Source organism: Gopherus evgoodei, chromosome 2 (genome assembly GCF_007399415.2).
Source record: "Gopherus evgoodei ecotype Sinaloan lineage chromosome 2, rGopEvg1_v1.p, whole genome shotgun sequence".
NCBI classification, from domain to species: domain Eukaryota; kingdom Metazoa; phylum Chordata; order Testudines; family Testudinidae; genus Gopherus; species Gopherus evgoodei.
In genome coordinates this window covers 279847264-279864598 of record NC_044323.1, presented here as the reverse complement: position 1 = coordinate 279864598, position 17335 = coordinate 279847264, and the positions used below count along the sequence as shown (strand labels likewise).

The 17335-nt window shown below is 43.9% G+C and overlaps 1 protein-coding gene across 5 annotated transcripts in view; it reads left to right on the top strand.

Moving 5' to 3' along the window:
* ASAP1 (ArfGAP with SH3 domain, ankyrin repeat and PH domain 1) overlaps positions 1 to 17335 on the top strand; it is a 376577-nt gene that overhangs the window by 54995 nt on the left and 304247 nt on the right. The gene's annotated exons all lie outside the window — the stretch shown is intronic.

Below are 17335 nucleotides of genomic sequence, written 5' to 3'. Positions count from 1 at the left end.
TAAAAGGATTTGCCATCCATATGATTAATGACAACATCCTCAGTTACCCTGATGAGTTAAAACCATTTTCTTAAGTGATACGAACCCTCATGCTTCAGAGCATAAACCAATTCTTAACTGACAGGGTTAGGAAAAAACTTCCCATATGAATAGATTATTCCAGAATTATCCATTTGAGAGGTATTTAAACCTTCCTCTAAAGCATTGATTAGCCACCATTAGAAACAGGTTACTGGACTAAATGGACCAATGGGACACTTAGCATGTAAAGGAGAATCTAAGCATTGAACTTTTAAAAAATGAAATTTAGCCTTTTTATTACAAAGATAGCTTTGAAACTGTAAACCAATGACTGGGTCTGTAAAAATCACTGGCAAGTTTTAACAAAGCGTTCTCCTAGGGATTATTCTCTCCTACAGTTGAGCATAGCTAGATTTTTGGGGTAGGGTGAAAGTTCATGGTCACAGGTCCCTTGACTTTTGGGATGGGGAGGTTCATTTTGTTCAGTTCAGTTTCCAAATCTAGCAGAGGGAGCAGGGTAGTGTCACACAAGCTACCATTACAAATGCTGAAAACTCTTCTACTAAGCTGGTCTAAAAGAAGATATCTCAACATGTGAGAGAGAGTGCGGCGTGGTGGATGAGGCACAACACTGAGTCCAAGGTACTTCTACAGTCCAATACAGGTTCTGACACTTACTGCTTCTTTGATACTGGTAAAGTCACTTAACCTTTATTGCCTTAGTTTCTCCATCTGCAAAATGGACTTAATAATAATTGTCTAGTTGAAGGGGAGCTGAGAAACATGTTACTAAAATTAAAGTTTGAAAATTGCTGTGGTGCTAAACATTTCCTGGAGTACAAAACAAATCCTCCAGTCACTGGGGGCTTGGTCATCCCCAGTTCTTGGACTGTTGGTCCCTATGCGTATTCATGGGCATCATGTGCCTGAGTTCAAAAATTCTTCAAATTCTTCTGTTGACCAGTACATGTGCAGGCAGTAGCTCTCCTTATACTCCTGACTGAGGGTATATAAGAGGCAGTGCAGGTCGATGCCTTTCCAGTTCCTTCTTACCACACCATGGCCTGAGTCAGATTAGTGTCCTCCTTCACTCCATTGCATAACCTGCAAAGAAAGAAAATATCTGTGAATAGTTATATAGCTTATCTTGCTAGTTAGCATGGAGTAATTTCTTTCGCCTGGTTGGGGAACCCCATCCTGGGTCCAGGACTATGCCCAGAATCCCAGGATTCAAGAATGCATCTCGTGCCCTCACTCCTTCTCCATCAGTGACTAACATCAGTGGTGCCTGTACTGTCTGGGTGAGGCACATATCTCTGCAAAGTGTGGTATCTGTTGCTCCTTCCCACCCAAAACCCAAGAAGCCCAGAGGAGCTTCACCTATGAAAGTACTTGTTGGAGAAGGCCCCTCTCCAATTTGGGCCAGAGAGAACCCCTTATACATCAGCCTTAACTGACCAGCAGTGCCCCTCCAGTGCCTTGGAGCAGAGCCTTCAGCATCTAAGTCCGAGGGCACAAGGATAGATCCCTTTTGAGGACTGTCCATAACAAGTGTGCTTTCTCCCTGAGCCTATCCAAGTCAGCTGAGATGTCACATATGTAACCCAAGGAGCCAGTTCCACTGAAGACCACCAGACTGCAGGGTAAGGTGTGTAAAAAGAAAGATCTGTCAGTTCTATCAGTCACCTTGATACCAAAGTGCAAGGACAGATGTTTGCCGGTTCTGTCTGAGTCCTGGTCTGAACCCATTGTTGATACTGCCTTATTCATCTAAAGATCATCCAGCTGTTGCAGATGCACCAGACTTGACTGCTGGAACCCTTCAGAAACCAAGCCATGTGGAGGTGTACATAACACTGTGGATAAAGGAGGAATATATCCTTCAGTCTTCACTTCTTTCCAGTCCTGCCCTCCTGAGGAATCTCCTTACTCTGGAGAAGAGGTCTATATCAATATCCCAGAAGCAGTCCCATCTCCGAACATCTAGTAGGAATGCCCCGGTACCAATAGTGCCACGTCTACCGATGGGACAGTTCTCGGACTCGGATGAGTTAGTGGAGGTAGTTGCACTGGTATTTCCATACAGATACTCAATCCCTGACAGACAGTCGAGGGGTTATGCTTGCCATTTCTCTGGTTACAGTGCCCCCAGCCCAGGGACCACTGGTACCAATTATCTTGGAATCCCTTGCAACCGATCAATCCCTCTTTCTAGCCTTTCTGTGGCAAGTGCCCAGGCTCCTCTGAGTCATACTGCTCCTCTTCCTGTTGCCAACCATTTCCATTGACATACGAGGACGGAGAGCCAGAGACAGAGCCTCAGATACTAATGGTTCCGACGGGTGCCTCTTCATCATTCCTGGACAATGCGGCCACTCCTTCACCTTCTCTGGCGGATGACCACTGGCAGAACCAGGAGCAGTTACAAACAGTTGCCATGACCTAGAGATCCCATTAGAGGAGGTTCAGGACCCGTCACACCCACTTCTGGACATCTTGCAACCTCAGGGACCAAGTAAGGTCGTCCTTCTGATCAATGGGGCCAAACTAGAACCTGGCAGAGCAATATGGCATGCTCCAGAATCCTGTGCCCCAACACAGAAAACAGCCAAAGAAGCAGAATTTTTATTTTTCCCATCCGGCCCCCAATGCACAGGTGGTACAGGCAGCTACAAAAAGAGCTCGTTCACACTATCAAAGGGCCACCTGAACAGATAAAGGTTCTGAGACTGGACCTCCTGAAAAGAAAAGTCTTCTCCTCTGGGGCCCAGCAATTTTATGTCACTAATTACCAAGCTTTGTGAGTGAAATACAACATTAATAACCATTCCAGGCTTACGGACTTCAAAGATAAGCCTCCCATGGAGGACAGGGCCCAATTTCAGTCTCTTTTAGATGAGAGGAAGCTAGTGGCAAAAGTAGCCCTCCAACTGCAGTGGATGCTGCAGACACAAATTTCAGAACTTTGGCCACTGGTTTAGTCATGAGGAGATACTCTTGGCTGCAATCATCAGTGTTTCCTAGGGATGTCCAAAACACTATCCAGGACTCCCCATTGAGTCCAGCCTCTTTAACGAGAAAATGGATGAGCTCCTGCACTCACTAAAAGACTCGAGATTGGCTCTGCATTCCCTGGGGATTTTATACCGCAGAGCTCAGGAGGAAACACCAAAGATGGCAGGGTGGCAGGGCCACCTCCTCATGCACTTTATTACCAGTTCCCAGCTGAACCTCCGTGCAAATGTCAGAGCATTCAGAGGCATCGCTTCTTGGCCTCCTCTACTGCCACAGCCTCCTCCCTCTCTCTCGCGCTCTCTCTCAACCACTGGCAAAAGTCATTTTAGACACATTGGTCAAGACTTGGGTACCTGGTGCCACCCACCTCTTACCCTGTCTCTTTTGTCTTACACTCTTCACCCACAACTGGAACAAGTTCACTACAGACAGTTGGGCTCTGGAGATTATCCATCAGGGATACTCCATAGAGTTTCTCTCCTTCCTATCTCACAAACCTCCTTTCTGGTCCCCCTCTGGGGATCAGTCTCAGAAGGGATTCTTCAATGGGATGTGGAATCCCTTTTATCCCGAGGAGAAATAGAGTGCGTCCCATCTCATTGCCATGGGACTGGGTTCTACTCCCTGTATAACCTAATTCCCAAAAAGGACAAAGAATGCAGACCCATCCTGTACCTTCAGAAACTGAACATCTTTATTTGAAAGCTGAAATTCTGGATGATAATGTTAGCATCAATAATGCTGGCATCAATAATGCCTTCTCTTTAGGAAGCCATATGGTTTGCGGCTCTTGACATGCAGTTTGTGTATGTCCTGAGTGTGTGTATGTTCCTGAGTTTTATGGTTGGCTAGGAACACTTCCTATTTTGAGTCCTCCCCTTTGGGCTCGCTACAGCATCCACAGTATTTATGAAGGTTTTCTCTGTGGTAGAAGCCCAGATGAGGTGCCAAAGGTATACGGTGTTTCCATACCTAGACAATTAGCTCCTCATCAGCCAGTCTCATCAGGAGGTCAGGTCTGGTCAGTGACAAGGTTTCTCATACAACTTTTAGCAGCCCTAGGCATTTGCATAAATGAAGAAAAGTCTGTTTTGTTTCCCACAAGGACAAACTTTATAGGGGTGATGTTGGACTCGGTTTCTGCGAAGGCATTCCTTCCCTCAGGTCTCATACAAGGAGTAACCTGATTTCATGCATTACCCACAGACCACGAACTACAGTGTCTTTCTCTGTTAGGTGCATGTGGCCATGTGACACCATTTGCCAGACTGCACTTGCTGCAGTGTCTGTAAGCTTGGCTCCACTTGATCTACTAACTGAACAAGGACCCATGAACTCCAAAGTGACTGTTGTCACCAGAATTATCACCTCCACCAGTGCTTAAACCTCCACCTCAATGGGACCTTAAACTCATCCTGATCCTCATGCACAGGTCTGCCCTTCAAACCCATGGTGACATGTGCCATGACGCACCTGCCCATGAAGGTGGCATTCTGAGTGGCTATCACTTTGGCCCGAAGGGTCAGTGAGCTTGGAGCCATGTTGGCATATCCTCCTTATACACTGTTTCACAAAGAAAAGGTTTCTCTCTGACTACACTCCAAATTTCTCTGCAAGTTTGACTGATATGGAACTCAGGCACAAATGATACATTTACCTGTTTCTTTCTCCAAAACCCCATGGTCCCTCTGAAGACAAGAGACTTCACTCCCTCAATGTCTGGCATGCTCTGGGGTTCTACCTGTAAAGAACCAAAGTTATTAGAAAATCACCAAGAATTTTTATCACCATAGCAGAGAGATCGCGTGGGCAACCCATATCCTCCCAGAGGATTTCTAAGTAGGTTTTGGGATGCATTTCAGAGTGCTACAAGATAGTAAAACTTCCCATCCCCCTCTTGGTGTGTCACAGGTCACTCCATGTGAGCACAAGATTTCTCCATGGTATCCCTGTCTGACATCTTCCTGCAGGGTGGCCACCTGGAGCCCTAGCCACATGTCTGTGACACCCTACACTCTAGTTCACACCTCAATTGCAGATGTAGCAGTGGGATTTGCAGAATTGCAGGTATCTTTGCTACCAGCTTCCTCAGACCCGTTTCCAGTCTGAACACTGCTTGCCAATTATCCATGCATGGAATACACATAAGGAGCAGCACTTAAAGAAGTAGTGCAGGTTACTTACTTACTTACTGTAATAGTCAGGTAAAATAGCAGTCATCATTGAGTGTATATCCCTTATCCAGGTTAATGCCAACAGTATGCCCACCAGTTCAGCTGTCATAATGGCATAAAATTGGGTAGTCTCAGATCTCTTAATTACAAATTCAAAGATACAAAAGGCCTTTACCACTCTACCTGTGTTGTCATCTCTAGAGCTGTCAGTATAGATTTGGCAACTCTGACTCCATTTACCATGTATAAACTCATAAATCTTAGTAGTCATATTTTATGGTCCTGCTCTTCTTTGTTTTGTAGTGTAATTCCAAATCCACAACTGGAGGGATAACCGTCCAGCTATAGTTTGATTTCTCATGACTAAAAATTTTAATTTCTTCAAGACCTCCATCTTCACCCAAGTCTTTTACCCAGCTTTTGACCCTGTTAGTATGTGAGAGTTTGTGTCATCCAGTTACTTCTTGTCTACTTAATTCCCAGCAGTGTATTTATTTAGTACTCTTATCTTCACCATTTCCATTAACTTTAACCTTTTGGGCTCTGGTTAACCATTGCATACTTAAATTTATAAGCATTTTCTCCAGATGCTACCTGCAGCACACACAGCAGAGTCGTAATACTCACACCACCTGGGATTCACAGAGCTTGGGCTTGGATCGGTTCTAATTTTTTTCAGTGTTGATTTAGAAGCTCAATCAAAGGTTTAGTATCCATAATCTATAACTGGACTTATTAATGCCCTATACAGCATCAGCATGTTTGTATCTGTGCCCTACTTGTTCCCAGGAATACTTTAAAGCAGATTCATCCTATCTTTACATTTAGTCTTGATATTATCTATATGACCCTTCTAAGTTAGTATGCCATCAAACGTAACTCTTAAGAATATAAAACTTTTAACTACCCATATCTTTTCTGTATAGAGATATAGGTTCAGTTTTTCCCCAATCTTCCTTTTTGTGAAGATCATTGCCTTTGTTCTAGGACAGGGGTTGGCAGCCTTTCATAAGTGGTGTGCTGAGTCTTCATTTATTCACTCTAATTTAAAGTTTTGGATGCCAGTAATACATTTTAAAGTTTTTAGAAGGTCTCTTTCTATAAGTCTATAATATATAACTAAACTATTGTTATATGTAAAGTAAGTAAGGCTTTTAAAATGTTTAAGAAGCTTCATTTAAAATTAAATTAAAATGAAGAGCCCCTGCTAGACCAGTGGCCAGGACCCGGGCAGTGTGAGTGCCACTGAAAATCAGCTCATGTGCCACCTTTGGCATGTGCGCCATAGGTTGCCTACCCCTGTTCTAGGAAGAGAAAACTTAAATCCCTATCCTGAAATCCTCGAGTGCCTCACTGGTTTTCTCCGCAGCATCTTAGGTCTTCTGCGTTTGGCCCATATAGCACAGTCATCTGTAAATGGAGTAATACCTATTTCTGCCCATATAGTTTCTGGGAGATCCTTAATCATAATGTTAAACAGGGTGGGGCTGATGGCATTCCATAGGGGAGTGTTGTTAGTGAGTTTATAAATATTCAACAAAGCTACCCACACCCTGACTTAATGGATATGTCACTTATTATCCACCAGAACATTCTTCCTCTTAGTCCAATTGTGGCTAGTTTATAGACTCATAGACTCTAGGACTGGAAGGGACCTCGAGAGGTCATCGAGTCCAGTCCCCTGCCCTCATGGCAGGACCAAATACTGTCTAGACCATCCCTAATAGACATTTATCTAACCTACTCTTAAATATCTCCAGCGATGGAGATTCCACAACTTCCCTAGGCAATCTATTCCAGTGTTTAACTACCCTGACAGTTAGGAACTTTTTCCTAATGTCCAACCTAAATCTCCCTTGCTGCAGTTTAAGCCCATTGCTTCTTGTTCTATCATTGGAGGCTAAGGTGAACAAGTTTTCTCCCTCCTCCTGATGACACCCTTTTAGATACCTGAAAACTGATGTCAGGTCCCCTCTCAGTCTTCTCTTTTCCAAACTAAATAAACCCAATTCCTTCAGCCTTCCTTCATAGGTCATGTTCTCAAGACCTTTAATCATTCTTGTTGCTCTTCTCTGGACCCTCTCCAATTTCTCCACATCTTTCTTGAAATGCGGTGCCCAGAACTGGACACAATACTCCAGTTGAGGCCTAACCAGCGCAGAGTAAAGCGGAAGAATGACTTCTCGTGTCTTGTTTACAACACACCTGTTAATGCATCCCAGAATCATGTTTGCTTTTTTTGCAACAGTATCACACTGTTCACTCATATTAAGCTTGTGGTCCACTATGACCCCTAGATCTCTTTCTGCCATACTCCTTCCTAGACAGTCTCTTCCCATTCTGTATGTGTGAAACTGATTGTTCCTTCCTAAGTGGAGCACTTTGCATTTATCTTTATTGAACTTCATCCTGTTTACCTCAGACCATTTCTCCAATTTGTCCAGATCATTTTGAATTTTGACCCTGTCCTCCAGAGCAGTTGCAATCCCTCCCAGTTTGGTATCGTCCGCAAACTTAATAAGCGTACTTTCTATGCCAACATCTAAATCGTTGATGAAGATATTGAACAGAACCGGTCCCAAAACAGACCCCTGCGGAACCCCACTTGTTATACCTTTCCAGCAGGATTGGGAGCCATTAACAACTACTCTCTGAGTACGGTTATCCAGCCAGTTATGCACCCACCTTATAGTAGCCCCATCTAAATTGTACTTTCCTATCTTATCTATAAGACTATCATGCGAAACTGTATCAAATGCCTTACTAAAGTCTAGGTATATCACATCCACCACTTCTCCCTTATCCACAAGGCTAGTTATCCTATCAAAGAACGCTATCAGATTAGTTTGACACGATTTGTTCTTTACAAATCCATGCTGGCTATTCCCTATCACCTTACCACCTTCCAAGTGTTTGCAGATGATTTCTTTGATTACCTGCTCCATTATCTTCCCTGGCACAGAAGTTAAACTAACTGGTCTGTAGTTTCCTGGGTTGTTTTTATTTCCCTTTTTATAGATGGGCACTATATTTGCCCCCTTCCAGTCTTCTGGAATCTCCCCCGTCTCCCATGATTTCCCAAAGATAATAACTAGAGGCTCAGATACCTCCTCTATTAACTCCTTGAGTATTCTAGGATGCATTTCATCAGGCCCTGGTGACTTGCAGGCATCTAACTTTTCTAAGTGATTTTTTACTTGCTCTTTCCTTATTTTCTCTTCTAAACCTACCCTCTTCCCGTAAGCATTCACTATACTAGACATTCCTTCAGACTTCTCAGTGAAGACCGAAACAAAGAAGTCATTAAGCATCTCTGCCATTTCCAAGTCTCCTGTTACTGTTACCCCCTCCTCATTGAGCAGTGGGCCTACCCTGTCCTTAGTCTTCCTCTTGCTTCTAATGTATTGATAAAAAGTCTTCTTGTTTCCCTTTATTCCCATAGCTAGTTTGAGTTCATTTTGTGCCTTTGCTTTTCTAATCTTGCCTCTGCATTCCTGTGTTATTTGCCTATATTCATCCTTCGTGATCTGACCTAGTTTCCATTTTTTATATGACGCCTTTTTATTTTGTAGGTCACGCAAGATCTCAAGGGTAAGCCAAGGTGGTCTTTTGCCACATTTTCTATCTTTCCTAACCATCGGAATAACTTGCTTTTGGGCCCTTAATAGCGTCCCTTTGAAAAACTGCCAACTTTCCTCAGTTGTTTTTCCCCTCAGTCTTAATTCCCATGGGACCTTGCCTATCAGCTCTCTGAGCTTACCAAAATCCGCCTTCCTGAAATCCATTGTCTCTATTCTGCTGTACTCCTTTCTACCCTTCCTTAGAATTGCAAATTCTATGATTTCATGATCACTTTCACCCAAGCTTCCTTCTACTTTTAAATTCTCAACAAGTTCCTCCCTATTGGTTAAAATCAAGTCTAGAACAGCTTCCCCCCTAGTAGCTTTTTCAACTTTCTGAAATAAAAAGTTGTCTGCAGTGCAGTCCAGGAACTTATTGGATAGTCTGTGCCCCGCGGTGTTATTTTCCCAACATATATCTGGATAGTTGAAGTCCCCCATCACCACCAAATCTTGGGCTTTGGATGATTTTGTTAGTTGTTTGAAAAAAGCCTCATCCACCTCTTCCGCCTGATTAGGTGGCCTGTAGTAGACTCCCAGCATGACATCACCTGTGTTTTTTACCCCTTTTAGCCTAACCCAGAGACTCTCCACCCTTCTGTCTCCTATGTCCATCTCCACCTCAGTCCAAGTGTGTACATTTTTAATATATAAGGCAACACCTCCTCCCTTTTTCCCCTGTCTATCCTTCCTGAGCAAACTATACCCATCCACACCAACATTCCAGTCGTGTGTATTATCCCACCAAGTTTCAGTAATGCCAATAATGTCATAGTTGTATTTATTTATTAGCACTTCCAGTTCTTCCTGCTTATTACCCATACTTCTTGCATTTGTATAAAGGCATCTAAGATACTGGTTTGATCTTGCCTCCCAGCTTCGCCCTGACCCTCCTTCCTCTCTGCCATTATAGCCCGTGCTCCCTCCTGTTTCCAACCCATCTCCCAGGTCTTGTTCCCCACTTACCTGTGGGCTTTGCTCACCTGTCCCCGTCGAACCTAGTTTAAAGCCCTCCTTACTAGGTTAGCCAGTCTGTGCGCAAATAAGGCCTTTCCCCGCTTTGAAAGGTGAACGCCATCTGTTCCTAGCAGTCCTTCCTCAAATAGCATCCCGTGGTCGAGGAAGCCAAAGCCCTCCTGGCGACACCATCTTCGCAGCCAGTCGTTCACCTCCATGATGCATCTGTTTCTGCCCGGACCCCTACCTTCAACAGGAAGAATCGAAGAGAATACCACCTGTGCTCCAAACTCCTTAACCCGTACTCCCAGAGCCCTGTAGTCACTCTTGATCTGCTCAGCGTCACACCTCGCAGTATCATTTGTGCCCACATGGATGAGTAGCATGGGGTAGTAGTCAGAAGGCCGGATAATTCTCGACAAAGCCTCTGTAACATCTCGGATACGGGCCCCTGGCAGGCAGCATACCTCCCGGGATGAACGGTCAGGGCGACAGATGGGTGTCTCCGTCCCCCTCAGCAGAGAGTCTCCAACCACCACTACCCTACGTTTCTTATCAGTGGTGGCAGCAGACCTCCCAGCCTTAGGGGTACGAGGCTTCACCCCCTTAACTGTTGGGGGTGATTTCTTCTCTCCTGTATCAAGAAGAGCATAATGGTTATCTTTTACCACAACAGGAGGGTTCGCAGCAGCAGTGGAGCACTGCCTGCTGCTAGAAGTAACCAGCTGGCTGTGTCCACCCTGAGCCTCCTCCTCCACTGGTGTGTCAGATACACCCTGAGGCATTTCCTCCTCCACTGGAGTGTCAGTAGTCCTGTCAACTGGGACAGCACCGTCTGCTGTCTCCACATGGATACTGTCCAGGAATTGCTCATGGACATGGATGTTCCTCAGCCTGGCCACCTCCTCCTGTAGCTCTCCCACCTGCTGCCTGAGAGATTCCACCAGCAGGCACCTTTCACATTGGATGCCACCCCCAGCCTGGATATCAGTAAGTGGAAATTGCAAATTACAGTCTTTGCAAGCCCACACCAGAATCTGGGTAAAAGCATCCATGCTTTGGTGCTCTGTCTGGCTACAGGCGCAGGTGGAGGAGACAGAAGCAGTGCTGGCACAGGTGTTGCGGGTCCTCCTCACCATTGTAATCCTCCCTCTGTCAAACTCTCGCAAATTCCCGTCTACAGTTCCCTGTCCGCTCCTCTCTGCTGTAAACAGAAAGGTTTTTGATGTGGCTCAGGTTATGGGTTCAGGGGACCAAAGGGTCACAAATGAGACCGACAAGGGGACCCCCCCCTCCCTTCCTACTCCCCTTCCAAACTCCCTTGCAAAACTCCCTGTTAGCAGCTCCTGTTCGCTAAGCTCCCTGGTCACTTGTGCGCAGCTTTATAAAGCCCTGGCCTGAGTGAATGCCCCACCCACTGGTTAAGGTTCAGCCAATTACCAGAGGCTTCTAGCTTTCAAACCTTCCTAGTAGCTCCACCTCCAACTGCCAGCTACAGCACACGGTCCTTCAAACAAACAAACCAAACAGACAGACTGACAAACACAAGCTCAGCACACAGCAAGTAACCCCCAAACACACACACAAACCCAAACACTGCAGACAGTCACTTACCCCACAGATGCTGTCTGTGCTCCTCCTTCACCTGGAGAACTCCCTTGCAAAACTCCCTGTTAGCAGCTCCTGTTATATAGCAAGCCTTCCTTCCATAGCCATCCCTTCCCATCATATAGACTTTCAATGTCCAAAAAGACAGCTATCATAAACTCTCTGTTCCTCATGTTTTTTTGTATTGCTGTTTCTATTGCAACATGATCAGCTATGCATCTTCCTTTCCTGAAACCACTGTGTATACAGTTTATAATTTCATTTTCTCCAGATAAGCTACTCATCTGTCATCCTTTCCATAATTTTGCCCACACACAGTGAGGGCAATATGACTATATGCATCAGGTCTTGTGTGTACTTGGCCAGGTTTTCCTATCCATATAGCCACGGCTTGCTTCCCTTCTGCTAGTAGTATTCCTTTTACCCATATATTATTATATAACTTAAATAAAACTCTTAAATTCCTTTCCAGTTGATACTTAAGCATTGCATTACACATCTTTACCTGGGGCTGTATTTTTCTTTTGTCTGTAGTTCTTTTCGAGTTCCTGTATGCTGAAATTTTCGTTCAATGCATCATCTTTATATTCTACCCAGCCACGTAATAGCTCACAATTTTCTTCAGCAGAAAGGTTTGTTCACAAAACTTTTACTTTGATTTCTGTCACTATTAACTTTTTGGAACAATTTTGCTAAGGTGTCTGCTTTTCCTAAGTTAGAACTTTCAACTTTATCTTTTACTAGAAGACCAGGTATACATTTGTTTTTACTCCATATTCCATTCATTATTTTAAACTGGCTTTTATATATATGAAACCCTGACATCTTTGTTCATTTTCCCACTATACTTTTCCTTTGCCTTTTTAATAATTCTTTGTGCTACTGCTGTATGTCTGTTATAGTTCATTAAGTTCTTGCTATTCATTGTACTTTTTGTTGTTTATTTGCCTTATTTCTTTAAATACTGCTTTACAATCTTCATTCCATCAGGGAACTAGATTTCTGAGTTTGTGGCAACTCAATGTCTTCCATATCATTAGGTTGGTTGTTGCTATAACTCCCTTTATTATATTATCATGAAATTCCTCTAGATTATCACTTATTCAGTTGGTACTTAAATACTCAGCACATTTACTCTTAACAAGTCTCCAATTTGCTTTTCTAAGGCTCCAGGTAGGAATTCCTTCAGTGTTTTCAATATTATCTTGGCCTTGATACATAATTAGCATAGGGAAGTGATCACTTCCCATTCCATCTTCTTTATAGGTTTCCCAGCTGCATTTACTTGCTATATTGCTTGTTGCAATTTCCAGATCTACACCTGAAAAGGTTCCATCCACCTTTTGAGCAATACCAGGTTGTGCATGTCAATGAAGTGTTCCAAGCTTTTGCCATTATAATCAGTTTTCCTGCTTCCCCATAATTCATTATGGCTATTAAAGTCTCCACAAATAACATACAGGTCTTTGACACCATTAACTAACTCTTCCAATTCTAGATTGCCTAGATTTACATGGTTTGTAAACATTGAAGATACATATAAGGGTGCTGTTGTTCTGCAGAGGAATCTCAAAACTTACATTCTGTAATTCTATGTTAATATAACTAAGACCTCCCTTTATAAGTGTACAGATCCCTCCTTCTCTTGTTATTTCTCTGTCACATCATATCCTGGCAACTAAACATAAATTTTCACTAACCATGTTTCTTGTACACATATCACCTTAAATTTGTTTAATTTCAAAACCATTTTTCTTTAATTCCTGACCATATGTTTGTAACCCTTCTGCCCCTCTGAGTTGGCAGCAACAAGGGCCGGGTTCAGTATCCAGGGATTCCGTTTCAGTAACACAATGCATAACCGGCTCGAGCCCCCACCCAGTGACCTGGGACACTCACATACCACACCCCCCTGGGCGCCTCTAGGAGGCAATACTTCCCCTCTCGCAAGCACGCAGTCTGAGTGTAGCAAAATCTTTTTAATAAAGGAAGGAATCAATGCGGCATCACATTGGAGAAACACCACAAACAGAGTTAGAACACAAACCATAAACAAAAACCCACCTCCAAGTACGTTTGGCACTGTCCTTTTGCCCCTTAAGGTTTTAAGTCCAATCACCCCAAACTCCAACAACCCAAAAGTCTCTGGTCAATGCCACCCCAGAGTTCGAGAGTTTATCTGTAGAGGTCTCTCCCCGCAGCCTGGGTAGAAAGGGGCACCTTACGTGGTCCGGGGCCAACTGCCCTGCCTCTCCGTGGGTTCTGCTTCTGCCTTCTCCACGAACTGCTCCGCTTTACCAGCTGCTCCACTCTGCTCCTCCAGCCGTCCTCAGAAACTGCTCCGCTCCACCAGCTGCTCTGCTCCATGAGCTGCTCTGCAAACTGCTCGGCTCCACTCGCTCTGTGGGCCGCTCCACCCGTCCCACAGCTACTCTGCTCTGCCAGCCGCTCTGCTGCCACCAGCTGTCCCGTGATCTGCTCCAGCCATCCCCGCAACTGCTCCACTCCACCAGCTGCTCTGTTCCACAGTATAACTTCAGGCTCCCCCACTAGTTAGCACAGTACTCAGTGCTCTCAGCTCAGTACTTTCAGCTCTTTAGTGATTTCAACTCATAGTGATCTCAGGTCTTAGTGGGGGAGCCCCAGTGCTAGTGCACCATTAGCCCAAAGTGAGTTCAGCTCAGTAACCTGTATTTAGATTCTTGAGGGAATAAAAAAATCAACTCTGACATTCCACAGTGGAGAGGAGGGGGTGGAACTGGTGCTTCTGGCTCCACAAGGAGACTGCACCACCAGGCACAGATACCTGTTCCCAGCCTCTCTCAATTCACTGGGTTTTGGAACCCATGTCCCTTGTCTAGCAAGTACCACCCAACTGAAGGTGAGTCATTTGTCACCAAGCAGTCCCACAGCTCGGCAGTCTGGGATAGGGTAGGCGTGCCTATGCAGATACACTCTCTGACATTCTTTCCACCAGATGTCAGGGTAGAGCTCATCCTGACTTTGCTTACATGTTTTTAAACTATGTGCCTTCCAGCAAAAAACATTAGACTCATGTTGTTTAAACTACTTTATTACCTTCATTTAAAGTTGCATGAATGCAGTCTATTGAGAGATTGCCTATTTGCAAATATTTTTCTGCTACTTTTGTTGTCATTTTTATTTTCAGTCTCCTTCTCTGTCTGTAAAGTGCACTTTATCATTTCCAGTCATAAATGCCATAAATTTCTCTTTGTCTACAAGCAGTACATCTTCATCTGTTCCTTTTATGTTATCTTTTCTGCTCTGAACTGCATGTTGTTGTACCAGTAGCTTTTTTCCCTCACTGGCATTTTCTTCCTTCTCCACATTCTGCTGTGAATATATTTTGGTAACTTCTGCACAGCATTTTTGTGTGTGATAGTTTTAGCTTTCTGTAGCTCTAGCTTTTTCCACTGCTACAAACCCTTTGTATGCTGTACTGTGCTTATCCCTACAATGGCTGCATTGTAGTTCTGTTCCTTCCATACAGCTCTCATACAAGTGGTCTCCTCTACAGTAACCGCACCTCGTTTTCCCCATTCAGACAATCACCACATGCCCAAATGTTTGACATTTTATAACATCTCAAAGGGGCCAGGATATGTGGTTTAACCCAGAAGGGTTGTTATCCTATACTAACCTAACTGGGTAAGCATTGCACCTTTAAATGCTATTCAGACAGCTGTGGATGGTTTGTGTTCTCTCCTTCTGCTAATCAGTCATTTAACAAACAGCAGTTGGTCCTTATCTATAGCCCTTTTAATTTCATCCCCAGTCATGTTTGGGGGAGCCGTATATATTACCCTTCTTACTTCTGTCACAAATTTAGGTTACTGGCAAATTACTTTTTATTTTCCGTAAAAGTGTAGCTTTAAGAAGTTTCTCAGCCTGTTCCTCATGTGCACATCCTACTAATAAATCTCCATCCTGCATTCTTTTAGCTCTTAATATATTTCTACTACTTTGCCTAATCCATTCTACTGTTTTCAAAGGATTAACATCTTCTATCTTTACATCTTCAGCCAGTGATTTGATAATTATAAAATGTTGATGCTTTTTCCTTATTCTCTTTTCCATCCCTGTCTGCTCCCTCTTCTTAGAATCAGAGAACCATAGGGCTAGAAAGGACCGGACCACAAGGGTCATCTAGTCTAACCCCCTGCCAAGATGCAGGATTTGTTATGCCTAAACCATCCAAGACAGATGACTATCCAGCCTCCTTTTGAAACCCTTCAGTGAAGGAGCTTCCCCAACCTCCCTAGGCAGTCTGTTCCATTGTCCTACTGTTCTTACAGTTAGGAATTTTTTCCTGAGATTTAATCTAAATCTGTCATGCTATAGTTTGAACTCATTGCCTCTTGTCCTGCCTTCTGTGGCAAGACAGAACGATTTTTCTCCATCTTTTTATAGCAGCCTTTTAAGTATTTGAAGACAACTATCATGCCCCCCCCTAATCTCCTCTTTTCCAAACTAAACATACCTAGTTCCTTCAGCCTTTGCTCCTTCCTTTGATCATCTTTGTCCCTCATCTCTGCAGCCTTTCCAGTTTCTCTATATTTTTTCTATACATTGGTGACCCTAGTTAGACACAGTACTCCAGCTGAGGCACAACCAGCGCTGAATAGAGCAGTACTCTCTCCCGTGACTTGCATGCTTTGCCTCGGTTAACGGAACCTAAAATTGCATTTGCTTTTTTTGAAACAGCACATCCCCCCCATCCATTAAACCAGTTACCCAGTCAAAGGAGGAAATCAAGCTGGTTTGGCATGATTTGTTCTTAGTAAATCCATGCTGGATGCTAGTGATCACCCCTTCACCCTTCAGGTATTCACAAATGGAATGTCTTATCCATCTAGTAGCTTCCCAGTATTGAGGTCTATAACTCCCTGGCTTCTCCCTTTTACCCTGTTTGAAAGATGGGCACTATGTTAGCCCTTCTCCAGTCTTCCAGGACCTCTTCTGTCATCCATGAGTTTGCAAATATTATTGCCAGTGGCACCAACATTTCTTCAGCTATTTTCTTCAACACCATGGGGTGAATAGCATGACGCCCCGCTGACTTGAATCCATTCAAATTAGTCAGAAGATCTCTAACATGTTCTTTTCTTATCCCAATCTGCATTCCTTCCCCTTTATTGTCTATCGTAACTTTGTGTCGTCCAGTCACGTTATTTTTTGTGAAAAGACTGAAGCACAGTAGGCATTTAGCAGCTCTGTCTTCCTATCATCTTCTGTTACCAGCTCTCCAATGTTGTCTCTAACATTTCTTGCCAGCTGTAACTCGTTCTTTGCCTTGGCTTTCCTGATTTTGTTCCTACATACTCGCACTATTCCCATGTATACTTCCTTGGTGACATGCCCTTCCTTCCATTTCCTGCATGTATCCCTTTTGGTTGGATGGCTGCAGAAGGCACTTTTTAGCTACATTGGCCTCCTTTGGCTCTTCTTATCTTTCCTTTGCAGAGGAATAGCTTGATGTTCAGCCTCTAATATTACAACTTTCATGAACTGCTTTGACTCCTTCTCTTCCTAATTGATCTTTCCATGGGACTTTGCCTACTATTTCTCTGAGTTGGTTGAAATCCACCTTTCTGGAGTCCAGTGTCCTTGTTTTACTGTTCTTATGTCCTCCTTTCCAGGGGATCTTGAATTCTATCAGTTCATGATCACTTCCTTCCAAGTTCCCGACCACCTTTACGTTTGCAACTAGTTCATCCCTGTTGGTCAAGACCAGATCAAAAATGGATAACTCTCTAATTGTTTCCTCAACTTTCTGAATCAGAAAGTTGTCCCCTACAGAGGACATAATATGTTTTGCTGTAATAGTCTGCCACAGATATCAGGGAAGTTAAAATACCCCATTAATATTAGCTCATGTGTCTTAGCTATCTTATACCTGCTTGTAGAATGCCCCATCCA